General features: G+C 36.6%; 1 protein-coding gene across 5 annotated transcripts in view; it reads right to left on the bottom strand.

Annotated features, from left to right (window-relative positions):
* The window catches only part of PTPRK (protein tyrosine phosphatase receptor type K), a 568,012-nt gene that overhangs the window by 330,391 nt on the left and 212,476 nt on the right, over window positions 1–25,145 (bottom strand). The gene's annotated exons all lie outside the window — the stretch shown is intronic.

Below are 25,145 nucleotides of genomic sequence, written 5' to 3'. Positions count from 1 at the left end.
AATAAAATTTAGGGAAAGTAAAACTCAGACCTCTTCCACAGCAATATAATAGATCAAAACATTTTCCCAGAAATTATCTGAGTTACAATCTGCTGGGTCTACTAAAATTAAATAACAATAATAATTAAACAATCTGAGGAAAGAGGAGGTACCCCACTGACTGAAATAGAATTCGATTCATTTCAGCAACCTTTTTATGACTGAGTAGCACAGGTAACTCATGTGCAAAAAGCACAGGGTAGGTGCCCAAAAAGAAGGTAGACTCAGTTCCCTGCTTGTATTTTACATACTGAGTTTTATTAAGCTAATTTACTAAATTAAAGTTTTAGGCCAAGAGATAAAGCTAATTGCATTTCATCTCTCTCATTTTGGTAGACAGACAGTATATTTGAACCTGGAGTATACCTGCAGTAACCAACAAAACTTTTAGATTTAGCTAAAAATCACATTGGCTAGGAGTCTAATTTTCACCTTATTCACTCTGATGGCTTAAGATATGCTAAATGTAGAGTTTACATAATATTTGTATAATATATATCCTGCCTCTGCTTTATCCTAAATTCAATTAAGTTTTATTAAATAATTCATGACTGTAGAAATTATTACCATTCTGCAAATATGAATAAATGACAGAGGGCTGACCAACTCAAAAAGAAACCGTACACCTCTGGGAGCAAAGCTAGACTCATTAAAAATATACATTTGTGCAGAATTACATTATGAAACAGGAAGTATATAATATCCTACATAAGCAAGTATATAACTACATATGTGATTTCATTATACTGTATGGAAATCCTTAGGTTATGAATACTGGATTTTCTTCCATAAATTATCTATATGATTAGCTTGCACTTGAGGCACAGACTATACAATAAACTATGTGTGTCGCCATATGAACATTTTTGAACCACTGTTCTTCAAATTTAAAGGAATTTAATAGAAACTTTATGGCCCTGATTTGTCACTGTTTAAAAAGACAAAAGGAACCTTGACCAGTCCAAGAAGGAGGAGATAATTCAGAAAAATAAAATGTAAAATACCATTAGTGTTATTAATCATTCAGTTTAACACAGTCATTTATATAAGGCAATTAGGAAGTTTCTGCAAAGGCATCTAAGTCAGGATAAACAGGAGTATATAGAAGATTTTATGTAGGAAGGACAGAGTAGGAAAGAAGGAATGGATATTTTTATATTAAAATACGCTCAGATATATGTTAAGAGCACAGTGTTTGAACTAGGTCTGCTGCTTGGAGCTGGCTGCTTTAAGGTTCACCAAAGACAACCCTTTCCACTTTCTTCCTCCAAAACTGGTTAATGATTGTAAGACAGGGGAAGTTCAGCTAAGACAGGCATTAAATTCAAGAAGGACCACTTTAAGGCAATGGTATAAAATGCGTTCATTCTGTGGCCTGGCTGGATTTGGATTGCTTGAGAGTAGAATCCAGAGTCTCAGGCTCCACCCTATACTGATGGAATCAGAACCTCTGAGAGTGATGACGCTTGGGAACCTGGGTTTTAACAAGCCGTCCAGGCAACTCTATGCATAGCAAAGTCTGAGAAGCACTGCTCTGGGACAGAGGTCAGCAAACTTTTTCTTTAAAATGCCTCATAAAAAATATTTAAAGCTCTGAGGGCCATATGCTCTCTGTCACAATTACTCAACTCTGCCACTGCAGCATGAGACCATGGCCATGTGTCAATAAAGCTTTATTTATGGACAACAAATTTTGATTTCGTATAATTTTGACGTGTCATGAAATAGTCTTCTTTTGCCAAAACCATTACTGGATCATGATGTACAAAAACAGGTCATAAGCTAGATTTGATCACAATTTTCCCACCTCTGCTGCAGGATATGCAAAAACCATCAGTCAGGAATGGACTATAAGTATCTATCAAGGTGCATATAAAGCAAGAATGCTTAAAAACTGATCCTGAGGAGGAAAAGAAGGATCGATTCTGATAAAGTAATTAATAGGAAAGACCCAGTAGTAAAAGCAATGATCCACTCAGACCTGGACAAAGAGAGGTGTTAAAGATGCAGCAATGTAATTTAAGTGGTGAAATTGGATCAGAAGAAAATTAGTAAGGCACTGAGTACAAATCTGATCATAGTAGGTAGTTTCTGGTTCTCGCTTCTAATTCTCATTTATATTCGGGAAACCTAAACCCTAATCCTAGCTCTGGCAAATCCAACTGAGTAATCTTAGGCAAATTAGTTTCCACATCTACGAATCAAGGTGATTACTTTAAATAAATCTTAATTTTCGAAAATTAAACTTTTAGGATTCTGAAAATGAGGCATATGCAGAGCCGACAGACCTTAAACTTTAGGATGCTATAGAGTCACACAACAATTCCATACATGGCCTGTAGGCTACACTGTAGCAATTTTCTATAGCACACTGTTGTAAACATTAATAAAAAAGTTTAAATTTACAATCTTATAAAGTATGTGCTAAAGAACATGAAAAACAATTAAACTCACCAAAAATCAAGTCTCTCCTCTACTCAGAAGCTTCCAATGAATCTCCACACCCTCTACACGCTGAGTAAAAGTCAAGTCCTTCCCGGGCGCTACAAGTTTCAAAATGAGCTGACCCAACCTCCATATAAACCTCACCTCCTTCTCTTCTCCCCAGTTCACGGCCCTTCAGTCATTGTGGCCTCCACAGTGGCTAGTCCTGAACACACTAGGTATGTTTCACCATATGGCCTTTGCCCTGGCTCTTCCCTTACCTGCAATGCTTTTCTGACAGGTAACCATAAGGTTTATACCCTTATCTTCTTTCCCTCTTTGCCCAAGAGCCTACTCAGTGAAACCCACCCAGAATATGGAGTGTAAAACTACAACCAGCCCCCACCATCCTGCTCTATTTTCTTTCCCATAGCTGTTACTACCTTCTAGTCTTACTTATAATATTATTTATAACTGTTTACTGTCTCCTGTGACCTGCCATAATATAAGTTGCTTCAGAGTAGCAATTTACTTGTTTCTTTTACTCACTGGTACATTGTGAGTACCCAGAACAGTGCCTGACATGAAGAAGGCCCTTGAAAAATATTTGTTGAATAAATGAATTAATGTTTGCAATAATAGAAAGTAAATATCACTTTATTTTTAATATAGGCATAAAATATAGCAATTGTATGACTGTAAATAATTTTAGCATAGCTTTTAATACAATTCTACCTTTCCCGAAATAACAATGTTTTACTCACATTATCTTTTTCAGATCTTAAAATTAGAAATTTCTTGTCAGTTTTCTCAACTGCCCTGATGTTTGGTGATAAGTACAGAAACCAGAATAGTACTCTCCATCACTGTCTCAATATTTTAAAGTTGTTCAGTAAAAGTATGTTTCACATTCAAGTGTAGGTAAATTTTGTGTTTTAACCATTAGCTGCTTTAAAATAGAAGACAGGGATTTCCCTGGTGGTGCACTGGTTAAGAATCTGCCTGCCAATGTAGGGGACACAGGTTCAAGCCCTGATCCGGGAAGATCCCACATGCCACAGAGCAACTAAGCCCGTGCGCCACAACTACTGAGCCTACACTCTCTCTAGAGAGCCCATGAGTCACAACTACTGAGCCCACGTGCCACAACTACTTAAGCCCGCACACCTAGAGCCCGTGCTCTACAAGGAGAAGCCACCACAATGAGAAGCCTGCGCACCACAACAAAGAGTAGCCTCTGCTCACCGCAACCAGAGGAAGCCTGTTTGCAGCTACGAAGACCCAAAACAGCCAAATAAATAAATAAATTTACAAAAAATAAAATAGAAGATAAAACATAAGAAGAGAAATGTTAAACACAAAAGCACGTTATGATTCCAAGCATATATATAGTACCTACATTTTTTAAATATTTATTTAAATTTTAAAAGCAAAAATTATGTTTTCTTCTTTTTAGAAGAAACATTTATTCTACAAATGCACATCTAACTATTATAAATACAGTTTATGGAATTTTGTCTAATCTACATACTCTTTTAAAAGGATCATCATTGCTGCTATTCTTTGATAACTAGACTGCCTTGTTTCTACTGCTGGAAAACTGTATTATTTTATTCTTCTTTTAGGATAAGGATATTATCTCAATGATCTATCTAATCTAAAATAAAACTATGTACATTTATTGTCTTGCTTGCCTCGGGTAGGTTATTTTGTAGCACATTCAGAAACATCTACTAAGAATAGCAGATGATGCTGACAGTTTCATTCATTTTAAGTTCCTACCACTAAATTAAAAATTGTGAACAAGCAGCAAAAAAGCAAACAAAACAAAACAAAACAAATCAAAATCCCTTATTTTTTATAAGAAGCCAGGAAAAAAAAAAAAAAGAATATCCTCTGCCCCAGAACTATTTACCCTTCTTTTTCTCTATTTACCCAAAACATGTATTTAGAAGTTAAAAGTAAAGTCTTCCATGTTAAAGCCTATAAACCCCTTTTATTTGATCTTCTTTGAGATTTCTGCAGGACTTGATATTATCAAACTGCCTTGTAATGTTCTCTTCCCTTAAATTTCCTGTCACTCAATTTCATGGTTTTCTCTTCATTTTTTGTATCTCCCTTCTTTCTCCTTTTCACACTTGACTTGCTGGACTCTTCTACAGATTACCAATGTTTATGAAACTCTCTTACTCCATTTATTCATCCTGGGCAATAATAGCCTCCTCTGATTTTTATCAGCATCTTCATGCTTATGACTTCCAAATCTGTTTTAAAAAGATCTTTCTCCTGACCTTTAGGATATCCAAACTATGAGTCAACTCCACATAGATGACCCACAGTCAACCAAATCAGCATCATCCAGGTCCACAACTCTCAGCACATACACACACACACACACACACACACACACACACTCAAACACACCAATCTGCCTCCTCTCAAATAACACATATCACAACAAATAGCATCACACTCCACGACACTTGCACAATTAGAAAACACGGCATTACCTCTTCCTTCTTACTCTAATCCCACATGCCAAATCAACCTTCAACTCCTATCAATTCCATCTCCGAACCATTTCTGGGAAATCAATTGATTTCATTCAAGTCCGCACTGTCAGTCTCGGCCTATTTCCAGTCCTCTGTTTCTATCTCTGACCTAAACTACTAAAAGAGTCTTCTAAATGGTAAGCTAATTCCAGTACCCTATCAGCTCTGCATTCCAGCTAGATCTTACAAAGTTAGTCCCCTTTTTCATCCATTGAACTCTACCTCTAGACTTTTTTACTATGGATCTCCATTAGTGGTCTTCCTTTAAGGAGTTAAGGTAGCTGTCAATCTATAAGAAGATGCCCTTGGCTGGTGGAGAGGAATATGGGTGAAGGTATGCCTATGGCTCAAGATGGGGACAGTAATAAATATTTGGAGATCACATCCATTAGTGTATTTGTCCTATTATATTTTTCATCATTTCTTTTCCATGCCACTCCCTGAGTGTTTAAATATGGGTGGAATGCCATTCAATATTCACTCATATTACTTTGTTATAAATCATGTAGTCTCTAAGTAAAAGTGACTCTGTACTACCTCAAGAGATTAACCTATATAACTCCTATAAAGTGATTTTCTTAAGCTAGAAGACTTCAGTTAAAGCTGTGGCATTAAGATTCATTACTTAATTTTATTCCATTAAAATAAATTGTTCAAGCAAATCTCTTTTTCTAAAATGGAAAAGTTTTTCTTTAAAATGCTTGGACTATTTTTACACAGAATTTAAAGAGCAAAAGATTTCCACTGTTATTGAAGTTCTAGGAGTAGATTATCTCAATTACAACACTCACTTAACAATTACTTGAAGTCTTGATACCTGTAGAAATAACAGAGGCGTTTACAGTCCAAAAACAAAAGCTGCACTGTGGTCAGAATAAAACACAGTCATGGAAGATCCAATCACAGCCCATGACTTATGCAATTCCGGAGCATTAAAACTACTATTAAGTATGTTCTGTATTTTGCCTGTGGCTCACTTAAAAAGACTAAGAGAGCCACACCAGTGTTTTCTGCTCTTCAGTGGTAAATTGGGGATGATGTAAGAGCTCTTTCCACATAATCCTGCCAAGCAAAACCAAAATATAATACTAAGAAAAAAAACACAATTTCTTTGTGGAAAAAAAATATTATAGGATAACCTTCAGAGTAATGTATTCTTTAATTTACATCGGTATTGAAGGTAGCAGCATTCATCATCAGGAAAGCAAAACATTACCAATATATTTTAACTTATTTAACTATCTGTGATTCATTATATTGTATAGAACAAGTAATTTCAAGGGATACAAATGATAAAAATACACAAAATAATCGTTGACTTTAAGGGGAAGAAGTTATGTGATTAAAATAGCTAGTTATCTTCAAAGTAGTTGAACAGAAAGGGAATCTTGGCCCACTCAGACACTTCTCTCTGTATAACGCCCACAGATCATGTAGCCTCAATGAGTCTCCAAAACCAGGGGGTTGGATAAAATGATCATTAAAGCCTTTCAGTTGAAAACATGTATAACTCAACCAATTACTAAATTTAAAAGCCATCTTTATGTCTATTAAGAAATGTGACTATGCACACACACACACAAAAAGCATTTCAAGATTTATTTAAGAGAATTGAGAATATTAAATTCCCAGAGAATTCATTTTAACATACAATCAGTATATGTTCCCTATTACATCTAGGAGAGTGGTAACAGGCTGATAATCTAAAAAGGTAAAAGACAAGAAACATGTGTTTTATAAAACAAAACTTATGAGAAATGAATCATTCTAATCATAGTAGTTTAAGGACTGGATTGGATAGCACAGCTCTATGCCTATTTTGTTACTTCTGTATTTCTTTTCTTAAGCAAAAATGTTTCTGAAAATAAAAATAGCTCTTTATTCTACCTGTCTTCTAAGCATTTTCTTCTCTATTGCTTTAGAGGAGACTTACTGTTTGCAAGTTTGAAAAGAGAGAAAAGAAAGGTTGATATGCCCTTCAGTAGATTTTTAAGAACCCCCTTTTCAAAGCCACCATTTCATTGATTTATCACTGCCATTTGGTGCAGAACAATTAACAGCTGAAATAAAACTGACTAATGGAGAGGCTTGAACAGATTTTCCATTCTTTCCTTTTTTCCCTACCTTGCATGAATCACCAAAAAATATTAAATTCACTGTCTATTTTATTAGCAGCTTAGAGGATTTAAAGTTTCCTTTTCTCCACTATCTGGCTTGAATAGTCTAGGCATTTTTGACTAGTACTTAGACTGTTTATGGAAAATAGAAAGGAAAGAAAATGTCTATTAGAATGTGGAAGGATTCTTTCAGCAGGGATACTGAGAAACTGAAGAACGATACAGAAAAAAAGAAATCAAGAATAAAACAGAAATTAACCACTTACAGTTAGCATTACGAAATTCCTGTAATTTAGGAAGAAAAGACTCTCCATAGAGACTGAAAAATTGGATCTCTCAGAAAAACATAGAGTCTGTCACTTTCCTAAATAAAATTTGTTTGATATAGAAATTTTTAAAACCCAATTCCTCAAATCAAATAAAATTTTAAAAACTCACCCAGGACAATCCAAATACAATTGCATTGCATAAAATTAGTATCCTTCTACTAATCAACCCACCAATATTTATTAATTATCTATTACATGCTAAGTATTATGATGGGTGCTACAGGGAATACAACAAAGTAATAAAAATTGGTACCTTTTGTTCAACAAAAACCTTCAGAAAGTTATAAGTCAGTGAATCACGAATGAAAAAATAATGATAGAAAGGGTTTGATTTAGGCTTTCCAAGAAGTAGAACAATGGGTACACAATGGAATGATGTAATGAATAAAAATAAAAAGCACTAGACAATTTAAAGAGAAATGAATTTAGAAGAAGAGAGATTTTGTAGAGGAAGATAAGGTAAAGCAGAGTTGGAGCTAGACATAAGAAAAACTGGAAAGCCTTAGGGACTAGACTCTTCAGCATGAGAACAACGAGGAGTTAATAAAAGTATTTTAATTGGAGAGACTCAAAGTTTTGCTTTAGAAAGATTAATACCAATATAGTGTCAGCACCCATGATTAGGTTAGGAAAAATAGAGATGCAGGGAGTCTACGTGAAACATTACAGAGAACTGAGGTTTAGGTTGCATTATGAAAAGGGCAGTAGCAGAAATAAAAACAATCAGATAAAAACTCATTTTAAAGGAGACATTCAAAGAATTCAGGAACTTGTTAGATGTAGGGGTGAGGGCTGGGAAAGCGTAGGAAAAGGAATTCTGTTTTAGGTATGAGTTTAAGGTGATGTACATCAACATGGAAATTTTTAGAAGGCAGTTGGAAAGAGGGCTCAGGGCTCAAGAAAATATATCAAAACAAAATGCAAATATGAATTAAATACATATACACACATTTAGAGAGAGGGGAGAATGCACATTCATGAGTTCAGCACCAATAAAGATGATCATAAAAGCCCTACTTCACACCATATATATAATCACTTCCAAGATCCCTAAATACTTAAATTTTAAAGGAAAATCATAAAATGTTTAAAAGAAACATAGACAAAAATAACCTGAGTTGGGAAGGGTTTCTTAAAATGTTTTTTTAATCTGTACGTGAAATTTCAATAAAATCATCAACATCAAAGTTAAATTTTGTCTATACAACTATAACAAAAGTGAAAACTTAAAGCCAAACCTGAAAAAAAACAAGTTATTGTCAAATGATTAATATCCAGACTAAGTAATGTTTACCAATTGATAAGAAACAGATGAAACAGTAGAAAAATGGGCTAACGACATAAAAAGGCACTTGAAGAAAGTCGAAACACAAATACAAACATTTGAAAATCTTCTCAACCTCAACAATACTCAGAAAAATTCAGGAAAAGAATTGCAAGTTTTGATTACAATTTTACACCCACTCCATGGAAAATGAAATCTGAAAAATCTAAAAATACCTTTCTGAAAAATCTGAAAATCTAGCAATATCAAGTATAGTTATTTTTTGATAAGAATATACAATAATAGAAGTGCTTGCACCATGCTGGTTGGAATGCCAATATTCAATCACTTTGGCAAACAACTTAAGGTCATCTTATCAAGTCGAAAATGTATACTCCACATGACTTTGCCATTTCACAGCAAGAGAAGAGCGTGTACTGCTTTCATAGCAAGAGAAGAGCGTGTACCTGCGCACAAAGACAGACGCACAAGAATGTACACACATGCACAACATTCCTTTGTAACATAGCAACTAGGAAACCCAAGAGCTACCCAAATATCCATAGGCAGAAAACTGGATAATTACTTTTAGCATATTCGAAAACAGAATACAATACAGCAGTGAAGAAGAATACAGCTACACAAAAAACATAGATGTTACGGATATTGAATGTTGTGGGGTTGGCAGCAGCAGTTAAGTGGCCCAAGATGCACGGAGCACGATACCATTTATATAGTATCTCAAAAACATTAAAAATTTAATAAAATGTTTGTTTTAAGTAAGTCAAGGTAAGAAAAAGGAAGTCTGAATGGAAAGAGACTCTCAGAAGGGTCTGGTGATATTACTTCCGTTGATTTATGGGTACATGTACATTTGTTTTACTGTTCTTTGTATCTTGTGCATAATCATATTTTTATAAAATATTTCATTAAATAAATATTAATAAAAGAAAACTGACTAAATACTCAGAACTGCTTACATTTAGAAGAATGAGACAGAAAAAAAGACCAGAAAAGGATAAAGATGAATAAATGTTCAGAGACGTTTAAAAAAAAAAAGGATAATATAGGCTTTTAGATTTAAGGAAGAAAAAGAGAGTCCAGGAATGTCAAATGTTACACAGAAGTCAAGGGGAATTGGAACGGGAAACAAATGTTAGAGACATCATCTCAAGACAGTAATTTTCAGATGCATGAAAGAGAGAACAACCAAGCTATAAGGTATGAGAACACCTTGAGAGGAACCTGAGGCAGCAAGTAACAACCACGCTCTGCAGAAGCTGGGCTGTGGAGATAGCTACACATGGAAGTACAGCACACATTTTTTTCAGCTGGATGAAACTTTGCATGTTTGCAGAGAGAGGGGCAGGCAAGTGGGCACATGGGACATACTGGGGTGGGCCTGGAGAGAGGAACGAAAGACACAGGAGAAAGGAGGTAACTGTAGAGATTACATGTCACTTTTAAATAAATAATATTATAATCTTGGGCATTAAAAATTGATAAGGTAACTATTCCCTAAATGTCTCACTCAACAGTCAGAAAATAGTCAATAGGCTATAAATTACACCTCTGCTACAGAATGGCTTCTTAGTTCAAAGAGTTCAACTTTCTCATCATTCCTTTTAACTCCCCACAAGTCTAATACAACTGAGTACTCCCTAGACTTTTAAAATGGGTCTTATTAAAGGGTATGGCAGAGCATCACTTCTCCCACTCCCCAATTCTCCTAGCTCCTGGTCCAAGGACAAGATTGTCTCCTAAGAGGGACATTGTTTCCATTGGGACAGGGGTGGTAGATGCTACTGGGCTTCCGGAGCAAGGCTAAAGGCAGAGAGGAGCGAGGGAATCCAGAGTCTAGGAAGAGTCAAGAGTCTCTGGGAATGACCCAAACAGTAGGGAAGTGTCAGAGACCAGATGCAGAAGCCCTGGTCTATAAGTGAGGCTCTTGGACCCTTCACAAAACAACAGCTATACAGGGATGCAGGGAGCTGCTCTGTAAAACAGCTTGAACCTCCTCTCACTGCAGGTACTGCCTCCAGACTCTTTTACATCAGAAGGTGTAATTAACTTCTCATGGCCCTAACTGCTTTGTATTGCTGAAGGAGAGAACGTGGTAACACTTAGAAATTAAAGCAATTTTGTGTGGTCCGGTTGTGATAAAAAGCCCAAGTGTCTCTCTTAATGCATATGATCCCCTCCAAATTAAAATATTCATCATTTTAGTAAATTTCTCCTTCTCCTCAAAGTTAACAAACACCATTTTTATAGAAAATTTCCCATTTGATACCAATTCACCCCCTCCAGGCAATATGATCACAAATCATGGTTTAAGTAATCTCCTAACCACTGTCGTTTTAGTAGTGGCAATGAGATTGAAAAAATAAAATAAAAAGTTCCATTCTCTGCTTCTACAAACCAATGTCATCCATTTATATGACAGCTAATCGGAGATGCAAAAGTAATGGACAAGGAACAACGCTTTCCTTTTCTTTCTTTTTTTAAAGTTAAGTGTGCTATCCCCTGTCTTGACTTAACAAGCACTATCCTCTACTAGGTTAGTTATACTCTTTATGGGCTTTTACTTGAAGAACAGAGGAAATGGATTGTGCCTGTCCTTCTGATTCCCAGTTATCACATAAGGTAGCTGATAGATAAAAGATCTCACCGGGTGTAAAGATGATTTGTTAGGAAGGTTTACGTTTCTGAAGTGAGAAGAACGTTTCTGCAACGTGAGCGCTCTCTGAACTAGAGTAGGGTTCAAGGCCGAAATTCAATTCAGGGCCTAACCTCTTGACAAGGTAGCCCACTGAATTTAAGGTAGTAGAGTGATAACTAAGAAGCAGTGGATAACTTAGCCTCCTCTATTACTTGCTTGACTTTCTTCCAAAAAGAACCCTGACCAAGGAAAATCCAAAAACAAACTCATTTAAAACTTCTGTGCCTTGGGACTTCCCTGGTGGCGCAGTGGTGAAGACTCCACGTTCCCAATGCAGGGGGCCCGGGTTCTATCCCTGGTCAGGGAACTAGATCCCAACATGCATGCCAAAACTAAGAGTTCCCACGTCACAAGTGGGAAGCCTGACTGCTGCAATTAAGGAGCCAGCAAGCTGCAACTAAGGAGCCAGTGAGCCACAACTAAGACCCAGTGCAATCAAATAAATAATTTTAAAAATAAGTAAATAAAAAAAATGAAACTTCTGTGCCTTATAACTCAGGCCCTTGACTCAATAACTCAGCTGGCTCCAAACTGAGAAGTAAACAGCAATGAAAAAAAGCAGAAAGGACCTTTCACTGCATCACAAAGCCAGCACACTGACAATTCTCAGGGGCTAGCAACTGTGAAAAAGGAAATCTCAATGTGAACAAGGAGCTTCCTGCCGCGGGCACTCCTGGTTGTATAGTGAGCGAATGCCATTTACTAACTGGGTTGTATTAAAACCAGCAGGCCCGCTTATGAACAGCAAGCCACTTTATTTTCCAGAGATCTTGGGTCATAGCATGCCCTTTTACGGCACAAGGAAACTTACTTTGTTGGCATATGTGACACAGAACTTGTCCAACTTGGAACCACTGGTACATAAAGCAAATAAAGGATTAGAAGCCACCCACTGTAGGAGATTAAGGATTTAACGGGCAGATGGAGAAGCACATCACCTGGACAGCCTTCATCCTTTATAATAAAGGAAAGTTCCCCTGCAATCCCAGTGGAAAGAATAAGCTTAAATGAACAAAATTTAGCAATTCTGTTGACAAAGGCAGAATCCTTGAATAGACATTTTTTTCAAATGTGAGTTTGTCTGCCAAAATCTGATTACCTTTCATAATAAATAAATTTCTACCTAGCAGAAAGGGAGCTAAATAACAAAAATATGCCTTGCCCCCCACAGGTTTTCATGCAAAAATGTCGAACATCACAACTTCAAGAGTCTGATTTGAACACATGGAGCTTGAATAATAGCAGTGTGGGGATAACCAGCAAATGCTGAGCTAAGGTCCACCTTTGATCTGCTGAGCTTAGCCTTAAAAAGAACGACTTTTAAAAATCATCACTGTCATCACGCTGCTCTGCTGATTAGACTTTTCTGAGTGGTCCACAAACAGTTAGGAGTCAAATTAACAAACTAATCTCACCACCTGGATTTGGAAACTTCTGAATAATAGGGTCCAACCGATTCAACATCATCTGTCACTCCTCTTCATGTCAAAACCCTCCACTTCAGCCAGACCAGTGTGGCTGTCCCTTCACACAATATGATCATTCTCATTTCTGACAGCAGAGGGCGCTATCTATGGCTTGCAATGAGTAAACCTAAACCCCTTTTTACTCCTGCTTTTGCATACCCAGATCCCACTCCATTTTTGTCTGACCACAGGGCCTGTGTGTTGCTTCCTTCTTGGAGCTCCTTTAATAGCATTGTTTTCTTCACTCCTTTGGCCATTTAATTAAATAACAATACAAGACCGCCAATATGGAAGTTTCATCTCCCTCAGAAGATTTTTTTCTGCATTGTTTTATTATGGCATTTTCAAATATATATAAAATTAGAGATAACTGTATAACAGAACCCCATTTAACCATCACCTACCACCAAACTTGTCAACACATGGCCAGTTTCCTGACTGGACTCTATATTCCCTAAAGAAAGGTATGAAATTGTTTTCATACTTGTTTGTTTTCTTCCAGAGCCTAGATTAGTGCCAAGCATGTAGTAACAACTCAATAAATACTTGGTTATGGAAAGGAACTGAAATCCAATCCACTAAAGTTCTGAGCTGGCCCTTAAGTGTTCAGCTTACTTCATCCAATCAATTCTTGACAGACAAACCATAAAAATATTCAATTTTTTTAAAGAAATATTAGCAAATAATAATAAGGAAAAACTTCCTGAGATATTGCATGGAAGTGAAATAACTATAACCTTACTCTTATCCCATCACTTAATATTTAATCAGCAAATCAAATTTTCTTTTTTTTTTTTTTTTTTTTTTTTTGCGGTACGCGGGCCTCTCACTGTTGTGGCCTCTCCCGTTGCGGAGCACAGGCTCCGGACGCGCAGGCCCAGCGGCCATGGCTCACGGGCCCAGCCGCTCCGCAGCATGTGGAATCTTCCCGGACCGGGGCACGAACCCGCGTCCCCTGCATCGGCAGGCGGACTCTCAACCACTGCGCCACCAGGGAAGCCCCAAATTTTCTTTTGAGACCGAGACTGAAAAATCATTATCAATAAACAAACAGACAATCTGATACATAAGAGAGGAACTGGAATTTACCTTTAGGGGACCTAACTCAATTCTACTAGCAACATGACCTTAAACAAGTCACTTATCCTCTCTCAGTCCTTATCTCTAAAATAAAAATAGTTCTCCTTTTCCTAATGACCTCAAAATGCTACTGTGAAGATGATTTTTTTTTTTTAATTTGTCAAACTGCTTTCAAAATACAAAGCACCACATAAATATTAACACTGTCTTTATGGCACACCCGGTCCATTTTCAAAGAGGTTCTATAATCCACTTGGGGGCACAAAACATAAAACTCTCTGAAATACTACAAGCTAAATGTCTAAATAGCAATGTAAGCAATACAGATATAAGGAGAATTGAAGTGACTAACAAATGCTTCGTGGTAGAAGTGGGCATAACGTTGGGTCTTAAAGGATTAATAGAACCTGGGCGAGGCAAAGAAAGAAACAAAGGCATTTTAGAAGGTATATATATAGTATATAATATATATTATATAATACTTATATATAAGGTATACATATTATATATAAGGTACATAGTATATATATTTATATATTAAGGTATATATATATATATATATATATATATATATATATATATATATCATGTTTACATTCACATACACACGCAAAGTGCCCAAAGAACACTTAGAGCATCTTGCAGTTTGACTAAAGCAGAGGGTGCCTGTAAAAAAATAATGGTAAAGAGATTGGAGCAGTTGACTGAGGCTAAATTATGACGGACCTCAAATGAAGGCTAAACATTTTGACTTTAAAGGAAACACTGGCAAACTCAGAGGAGGTCAATATCAGCAAAACAGCATCCCCCCAAAAGTAACTGATTTATAATAGAACTGAAGGCAAGGGAAACAGGGAACTGTTACCATTAAGAGGGGACACAAGCAGAGCTGTGACTGAAGAGTAAGCAGTGAAAAGACTAAAGAAGAATATATATTTGGAACATTTCCAAGATGAGACCAAAAATGAGTAAATAGAATCCCTTTATAGAAATCTTTTTAGAAGTGTTGAAAGTCTTTCCTTGGATGACAAAGCTCCACATAACTAAAACCTGCCCATCTCATCCTAGAAAAGGTCTCCTTTGAGCACTCCTCCACCTGTCCTCTGTCCCTCCACGATGCCAATCTCCCCAAATTTAGGGCCTTCAATTAGCTGTTTGCTCTGTTTCTGCTGCATTTCCCTGATCTTTGTGTGACTGGGTCCCTTTTGCCATTCAGCTCTCCAGGTGAAAATCACTTTCTCCAATAGTTTTTCCTGAACCACCTGGTCCAAGATCGTTTCCAGAACTCTAATTCTCACATTATTCTAATTTTTTAGCACTTATTGCATTCTGATATTTTGCTCATTTATTTATCTATCTGTTTCCCCCCCACTCCCACCCCTAGAGTAGAACTCCTGGGAGAATAGGAACCTTGAGACTTATTCAGAACTGTATATCCCCAGCAGCCAGAATAGTGCTTGGCATAGATTAGGTTGCTTTGATAAATACTTGTGAAAGGGATAAATTAATGAGTCATTCATAGTGACATACAGAGAGAAAGTCAATGTTGTTGTTGTTATTCCGGGGCCCCTACCTTCTTCAGGCTTGGATATTCTACTCCCCTAACATGCTGTGACAGAATCCCAAATCTTTTCAATTCTATCTCTTTTTCACTTTGCTAGCTTTAGTTGGTAACTTTCATTTGTAAATAAGAGCTTTAAAGAGAATACTTTGAAGGCTTCCCTGGTGGTGGCGCCGTGGTTGAGAGTCCACCTGCCGATGCAGGGGACACAGGTTCGTGCCCCAGTCTGGGAAGATCCCACATGCCGCGGAGCAGCTGGGCCGGTGAGCCATGGCCGCTGAGCCTGTGCGTCTGGAGCCTGTGCTATGCACCGGGAGAGGCCACAACAGTGAGAGGCCCGCGTACCGCAAAAAAAAAAAAAGAATCCTTTGAGGCTTTCATTACCTCATAAAACACATGTATAATTAGTAGACTAGCTATCATCCCATATTGTAGGGACTGAAACTCAAAAGGTCACACAAAAGAGTCACTCAGTGAACAAGGACGTGACGATCAATGGACCTGGGATTGAACACAGACCAAAAGCCTTCTAATTTAAACCTTTACCCAATATATAAAATGACCTCAACTTTATTCTCTACCAACATAAAAAAATGAGACCATCTACTTCTACTTCTCATACAGCATATCACAAAACCTAATGTTATAGACATACTCAAAAAATAGTTATTTGGTTATGTATTTATTGGTTTGCTTGTAACTACCCCTCCCCAAAGGAAGTGGGTGGATAATACGAGGGGAAAACATAAAAGAAAAAGAAAACGAACAGAAACCAAAACAAAAACAGGACAGAAATTCACTCTGATATTTATGGGGCTAAACTGACTTCATTCTTTCTTAAGTTTAACATACTGAATTTCACAACCAAACCAAAAGTGTCCTTTAATAAATATTAACCCAGAGAATCGCTGTATCTGTTCCCAGGCATTATATTTGTGCTGCTTTTGCAAAACTCCAGGATCTAAAGATGTTTAAGTTTGAACCAATCTTTGATCTCTAGGTGCTAGAAATTTTCCATTCTTTATTACTTTATTGAATTATTACTTGGTATAAATTTATGACTATACACCTTATTTTTTTATCTTTGACAATATTTTATTAAATACATGGAATAACTGGGCCTGTGAGCCATAACTACTGAGCCTGCACGTCTGGAGCCTGTGGTCCGCAACAAGAGAGGCCCCGATAGTGAGAGGCCCGTGCACCGCGATGAAGAGTGGCCCCCGCTTGCCACAACTAGAGAAAGCCCTCGCACAGAAACGGAGACCCAGCACAGCCCTAAATATATAAATAAATTTTAAAAAAATTAAAATTCCTCTAATTAAGTTAACTCAGTCAATAAATGTATTTGTTTATAATCTGGGTGTCCAGTCATATAGATGTTTTTAAAATATAAGAATGTAAATATAATGTATACACCTTATTTTTAAGCATAAAATGAGAATTGATTTACTGCTTCCAGAAAGCTGAGAAGAATGATTTTTTTCAAAGATCATTCAAAGAATATTAAGGATCTAAATCTCATCAGGGAATTCCAGTGGTGTGCGCAGTGGTTATTTATGTAACTAAATGCAGAAATAACATGTAGCAGCTAGCTTTATAATGACAGCTTTAAAAATACCTTTTGAAAATCAAAACAGCTAAAATTAACCATAATGTCCACTAGATTACATAAGTGGATGTTTTAATTTACAGTGTCCAAAGTTTGCTTTCCTTTAAATTCCAACTTTTATTACTAACAACAGAAGAATCAAAAGGAATAGTAAACTAGATACGAAGTACAAATATGTCTGACATTTACTTTATATTTCCTCCCTACCATACTCTTTCAATTGAAAAGCTTATGCTAAAATAGATAATTACAACCTTTCCTTTTTCCATTATGTTCTAAGAATGGAAACTGAAATCACCACAGCAGAAAAGTTAAATTTAAGATAAAAACATAATGTCACCCAGCTTAGTTTTGTTTTTCCCTTGAGGAAGCGATATTCTGTTACAACCTAAAATAAAGAAAAATCAGTCTTTGACATGGAAATGGACAAAGAGATTGCATAGAAATTCAGATTGTACAGAAAATTAAAAGCCCCTGGGGGGGGGGGGGGTGGGAATTCCAATTAACCATCAAAGTCAGCAGACAAAAATCATTGAACAAGGAATTGATTTTAAATTGTTATCTATATTTTTCTCATTGATATGGTATTGCATTAATAAATGGTACAGCATTGTCAGATTAAACGGATTAGAAGGAAATGGTTCTTACATTTTTGTGTGTTTGGCTAGGAATCCTACCCCAGTAGTATACATTTTTTTTCCATCTTGGTATATGAAGACCAGCCCATTAATGTATGTAATTAATGGATACTGAGGTATGGAAAACAAGGAATCAGTAGTGTGTTAATTTGGATTCAACAAGCTGGGCTGAACGCAAGTGAGTGAGCAAGCGAGGTACGGGCATCTCTTCCACCCTTTGGAGCATCTGTCTTCCCCAGTCCCCTTGGATGAAATAAACTCCTAAGAAAAAGTCATAGGCTGAACAAACACTGCCTAACTCTGCTTACTGCTCATTATCTTTCAATCTGCTATTAAAAGGGAAGTGCATTAATTTCATGGAAATATTTCTCAAAAGAATTAGTGAAGGGGGGCTTCCCTGGTGGCAGAGTGGTTGAGAGTCTGCCTGCCGATTCAGGGGACACAGGTTCGTGCCCCGATCCGGGAAGATCCCACATGCCGCGGAGCGGCTGGGCCCGTGAGCCATGGCCGCTGAGCCTGCGCGTCCGGAGCCTGCGCTCCGCAACGGGAGAGGCCACAACAGTGAGAGGCCCGCGTACCGCAAAAAAAAAAAAAAAAAAAAAAAGAATTAGTGAAGGGACACTTGACAGCTCCTGCTACACTAAATGAAAACAGGTATGATTTAGTAGAATAACAACAGACTTCTGTCATCTGCTTGCAATAATTACTGTGTTAACAGGACTCTTTTTTTCATTTGTTTACATTTGTTTACACATTGTAAGTCTCATCAATGAATCACTGCAAACAGAGTCCAAAGGAACTTTTGTTTTATAATAAAAGCAAATCACCGTCGGGAAACAGAGAGAAGTCATCCTCATAGGATGATAAGTTTTAAGAAAACAATGACTATAATAACGTGAAAGTTTTTTCAATCCTATTTGGAGTACTTTAAATGAAACAAATAAGGAAACATTAAGAGTAAAAATGAGCAGCAAAAAGCTGCTTTGTTAACAGCCTATCAAACAGAAGGTATGGTGCCAGTGTAAAAATGAGCCAAAATGCCCATGTTAGGCAATTACTGTTACCAGAACTAAAATAAGCCTATTTAGTTGTGAAGTTAGTTAACTTCAGATGTCACTGATATGGCTAAATTCCAAAATTTTAAAAGCAAGGTTAAATTAGTCAAGAGGAAAAGGGGAATAATTTCAACCACTTAATAACCAGCAACGTGGTCCATGTATGAAGATAAGAAACATTCACTTAGCACTTGATCAAATATTAAAACAAAGTAAAGATGACATATATGGAAGTATCCAGTTCAGTGTCTTATGCATGGTAGACACTCAACAAATTATCCTTCCTTCCTTTCTTTCTACTCCCTTCAGTCATTGACTCATTCTATTACAGTCCTATTTACATTTTCAGGTATATAGCTTTGTCTTCTCCCTGCAAATGGACTGAAAAATATTAATTGTTTCATTCACAGATAGATACGTATACTTTTAATTCTGCCATATGTCTCACATGTGCTATCTACAAACGTGTTGAGAGGTGGGATTGACTGAAAGGTCAACAAAGATGTGACATGATATATTAGAATGCTTTGGGCTGCATAGGAGAATACTCAACTAAAAGTTGCTTTGAAAGTTATTATTGTTATTGTTATTGTTGCTGGTGTTATTATTTTGTCTGAGAGTAGAACCCTGGCTCCTTCCATACTTTCCTCTGTTACCCTCAGTTATCTTCTTCCTCAGAGTTACAAAATAACTGCAGTAGTGCCAAGCATCATGTTCTCATGCAACAACATGTATCTCTTTTTTAATTAGGGAATAACACCTTTCCCAGAAGTCTCCCAGCTGACTTTCCATCATAACTCATTGGCCAGAGCTGGTCACATGACCACTGCTACCTGCAAAGTAAGTTGGGAAAGTAAGTAAGGTGGGAGGGTACCTAGCCAACGTGGAAAGGAGTAGAATGACTATTCAACAGGAAATTAATAATATCTGCAATATTGTCATACAAGATAATGAGCCAGAGTCATTTATAATGGTTACAAATGAAGTTACAGCTGTAAGATATACCTAGTGGTATGCACTGAATTGTGTCCGCTCCCACCAAATTCATGTGTTGAAGTCCTAATCACCAATGTGACTGTATTTGGAGACTGGGCCTGTAGGGGGTAATTAAGGTTAAGTGAGGTCAAAAGCGTGGGACCCTAAACCAATAGGCCTGGTGCCCTTAAAAGAAAAGGATGAGACACCAGAGCTCTCTCTGTTCATTATGTGAGGACACAGGGAGAAGGTGGCCTTCTGCAAGCCAGAAAGAGAGCTCTCGCCAGGAAACAAACAGACCAACTCTTTGATCTTTGGCCTTCACACCATGAGAGAAATAAATTTCTGTTGTTTAAGCCACTCAGTCTATAGTATTTTGTTATGGCAGCTCAAGCAGACTAGGAAAGAAAATCCATCTACAAAAGAAAAATCTTGCCACCCTCCTCTCTTCAGTGGGGCTCTACATGGTTGGATGAAGAGCAGTAAAAATTGGGAGCATTCCAAGAGCTATGGCACAGGAGTGATATCCTCTTTCCTCACTCTGCATGGATGGTTCATGAGCATGCTGTAACTTCAGCTCCATCCTTCGAGATCCATCTTTTAGAGACTTTTTATTTAAGTAAACAGTCATTTGGTTTAAGTCCCAATCTTCTTGGATCCAAAGCAGTAGTATCTCTGGAGTGTAACAAACATTCCATTGCCAAAATATCAGTGCAATGCATGTTAACATAAACTTTTAAAAAGGAGACAAAAACAAAAGACCCCATGCTTGTCCAGTTCTTACATTTTTTTAAACCAGTGAAAAATGTTAAGAAGAAAATGGGTGGCAAAAGTTCAGCATTTATTTCTCAGTGAATTAGGAGGTGAAGAAAAAAAAAAAAAGGCATATTCAGCTATATTATCACTTTCCAATTTCAGGCCAAACCCCTGTAGTTTTCATCACGCAACGTTTTTGTGATTAATGATGTGCACCCAGTTAATGGAAACCAGCAGATTAGGTTTCCACTAATAGTTTTGGAAGTTATGTCTGCCTGCCTCATTTGGTAACAACCTCACTGTTCAGTAAGAAACTAATGGATTTAATCCAAGAGCAGAATTTTAGTTTTACACATACAAGACAGGTCAGATTTCCAGAGTGGAGAAAATAACACTTTTAGAGGTATGCTGATCTTCAGCTGAAATTTAACACTCAGATAATAACTCATAATGTTTGGGTTGCTGTTTTTCTTTTGACTTCTGTTTAGAGCAATTAAAAAATTTACAATACTTACTTAAGGCCTATAAAAACAGGAAGAATTAGCAACTTGTAACCATGGCAAATAAAATACATGTAATATGATACTTTCTATAATTAGTATACTGAGCTAAAAAGACATCTATTGCTTCTGAAGACACAGGTGAGAAACAGTTCCTTATATATTAGCTGTATCACTGCAATGCTTATGTCATAAATGCAATTTACATTTGCTTGTTGTGTTTCACTATAGAAAGTGTCCATTCCAAATAATGGTGGTTTAACAAAAACAATGAGGTACGGAGGAAAGCAAACTAATCTAGGAATAGAGAAATCAAGCAACAAGAATTATAGTCCCACTTCTGCCTCAAATTACTTTGGAAACAAGTCTTTTGTTTTCATTTTCCCCACTACATTTTAGATATGCCCCTCTTAAGTCATTTAATAATGCTACATTGTTTCAAAGTTTTATCTACATATATCTCACCTTCCCATCTGGACTAGGCTCCTTAAAGGCAGACCCTACATCTGATTTACACTTTTATCTTCTACAGGGCCAAGCTAGACTGTAAGCTTCAAGAGAAGAAGGACTTTACCTGTATATCCCCAGAGGTTAGCATGGTGTGACCTCATGCTAATAATGTGCCAAAAAATCAGATGTTTTAATAAACAAAAAACCTAAGAAAAAGAGAGTAGGGATGGGGAGGAATGAATAGGTGGAACACACAAGACTTTTAGGGCAGTAAAAATACTCTGATTCTGTAATGATGAATACATGTCATTATACATTTGTCTAAACTCTTAGAATGTACAACACCAAGAGTGAACCCTAAAATTAACTACAGACTTTGAGTGATTATGATGTGTCAATATAGGTTCATCTATTGTACCAAATAGAGGTTCTTCTGTTGTACCTCTCTGGTGGGAGATGTTGATAATGGGGGCAGCTATACATGTGTGGGAACTGGGGGTATATGGGGAAATCTCTGTACCTTCCTCTCGAATTTGCTGTGAACCTAAAACCGCTCTAAAAAAAAACTGTGTTCAAAAAGAAAAGAATAGTATGCTTTCACAATAGAAGAAAATGCTGAGCACTTATTAAATCCAATAGAGTTCACAATCTTTTTGTTTACTCATCATAATGTCAACCTAATTTATGGTAAACCTCTGCTATGTGTCAGATACTTTTCTAAACACTGTGTATTAATTCAGTACTTAGAACAACCCAGTGAGGTAGGTACTGTTGTGATCCTCATTTTTCAGATGAGGAAACTGCAGTCAAAGAGATTCAGGAATATTCCCAAGGCTGCACATCCGCTAAATAGTAGAGTCAACATTTGCCCAGGAATGGCTGGTCCCAGAGACAAGGACCCTTATCCTGATCTTCCAGGTAACCAAAATTCATTATTCAGAAAATCATTTTTGCCTTCATTTCACAATTTCATGTATTTTTTTTTCAAATCAGAGGTTAAGTTTCTTGGGGTTGAAAATTGGCATCTCCTCATTATTGAATAGTCCACAGCTTAAGTAATTAAATTACCACATCAATCTTCTCTTTAGTCATCTGCTAAGATGGAATCTCTGGGAAGGGTAAATCACACCAAAGGTGTGCTATATCTTTTTCAGATATTTAGTTCAACAGGAAAATGGAAAAGAGAAGAGCTACTTGTAAGGAGTATTTTGTTTTCACTCCCAGGATCACGGTTTTTATACAAAAGTTATCCTATACTAATTAAAGGTAGGAGCTCTCTCAGTCTATTTTCTTTTTGATTGCTTCTGTTGTTATTGCTAAAGTTGGGTGAAAAGGGGTTGTACCAAAGGGGTGGTCAGATAAGGAATGGCTCAAGCAAAGAAGAGAAAGGAGTCTTCACTAGACACACAAAAGAAAACTGAGAGGTTAAAGAACAGGTTTGAAGAGTGTAAGATCTCTGGAGAAGAGAAGCTGAGTAAACTGTGGAACCAAGGAGAACAATTTCTATGAATATCATAACTATTTAATCTAGAGTCTGAGACCATTAAAAATATGCAGTGTTTCTTTAAGAATGAAAGAGTAGGCTTATAACATGGCACATTGCAATGGCTATATTCTAATTTTTTAAAATCCATAAAGAGTCTGCATTAAGCAATAGTCAAAAGTTTTTCATGCTATTTCCTAATAGCAAAAATGCTACATTAATATAGTTGTTTCTAATTAACTGATATACAGATATCACTAGGTAGCTAAATGACAAAATCGATGAAAACATCAATCAAGTAATTTATTGAGCACTAAGCACATGAATAAAAAATATTCTGCTCTGTTCTTTGCTCTCATTGATTGCTAAGTTTTGCAAGTTAGGGAAAAGGATGTGGAAGCAAAGTAATCACTTAAGAAATGACCTATTGCTCAAGTTTCAGTCTGCAACAAAGAGACATTTACCCACAGGTTCTATGTATTTAGCAATCATTTTCTCTAACAAAAGATTTCCAAAATGATCTCACTAGCCAGGCTGAAACTTGCACAGGTTCCTTTTGCACTGTTTGCTTTAAAATACCACAGGTACAAGTAACCTAGGCAGCTTTGTCATGCAAAATGAGACTGAACAAAGAAGCGTTCATCCAGCTCTTGGTACTATAACTCAACATTAAAATTAACATTCCAGAAATCTGTGCCATTAGAAAATGTTATTGGGGAGGTGAGGGAGGGATGGACTGGGAGTCCGAGGTTAGCAGATGCAAACTATTACATGTAGAATGGATAAACAAGGTTCTAATTGCATAGCACAGGGAACTATATTCAATATCCTGTGACAAACAATAATGGAAAAGAATATAAAAAAGAATGTATATATGTATATATAACTGGATCACTTTGCTGTACAGCAGAAATTAACACAACATTGTAAATCAACTATACTTCAATAAAAAATAATAAAATAGAAACTACAATTTGGTAAAAAAAAGAGAAAATGTTATTAATATCAGTAATTCAAAGATAGATCTTAGCAAAAAAATAGGAAAAAGTAATTACATGCATGCCATTTCTTAGTTACAAAGGATCAGCCATATGATACCACAGATACATTATTTTCTGGATTTATCAAAATCTACTTCTATAGGTTTTATTTTCAAAGATGCAACCAACAATTTGATTCTTTAATGTACCATCTATGCAGGTAGCAAACAACCAACAGGGTTGAATATATGCAACCTTACTCCAGAACCCAAATTTTTAATAATTTTGCTAGATTTGTTATCTGAGCTTTAATTTAGTCTAAGGAGGCTGAATCTGTGGACAGTTTTATTTTGCTGAATCAGAGCTTTTTCTTTTTAGTGTTATGTTAAGCTCCAATAGCAGATTCTAAAGAAATCAGTATGATGATAATGTGCTGTAAGGGTGACCCAGCAATGACAGTTATCAATCCACTGTTGTCATAGATGCGCCCGTTAATCTTGCTTCAGTGCTTTAGCATTAGTTTCACACACCTCCACCCACTCACCTACCACATAAGCAGCCCGCCCAGAGCTATGCACCCTGAAGAAGCAGATGGCTCTCCAGGACTGAAGAGAAACATCTTTCTGTTCAGGAATAATGGAATCAACTAGTACCTAATAAAAATCCATTGAAATCTTCATAGACACATAACCCTCAATGGAGAACCTTACCTGTATGAAGTAAGAGACTTTTAATAAAATAAAAAATCAACTCAAAACAAAGCAATTAAAAGAATGCATTGATTTCCTCTCCCCTCTTCCCAGGAATAAAGATAAGCCTAATATGCTTTTTTAAAAAGCAGAAATAACACTATTAGCTTATAAATTACTCACCGACAATAATAAAAAATATACCTTTACATAAACTCATTCCCATTAGGTTCTATAATAAGCTACGAACAGGCAAATCTTTTAAAAGTTTACATTTCAAGATCTAACACAGAAGTGAACTTTCAGAAGAGGTAACTTTCTGTTACCAGGTCCTGAACCTTACAATGAAGATTACTGAACAACTTTCCAAACTGGTAAATGGACTTCTTTGGTTCAACCATATAAACTCTGTCACACAAATCACAACGTAGGTATTGACACTATTCATTGTATGGT

The sequence above is a fragment of the Phocoena phocoena genome, chromosome 12 (genome assembly GCF_963924675.1).
Source record: "Phocoena phocoena chromosome 12, mPhoPho1.1, whole genome shotgun sequence".
NCBI lineage: Eukaryota > Metazoa > Chordata > Mammalia > Artiodactyla > Phocoenidae > Phocoena > Phocoena phocoena.
This window is presented reverse-complemented; position numbering and strand designations above follow the sequence as displayed.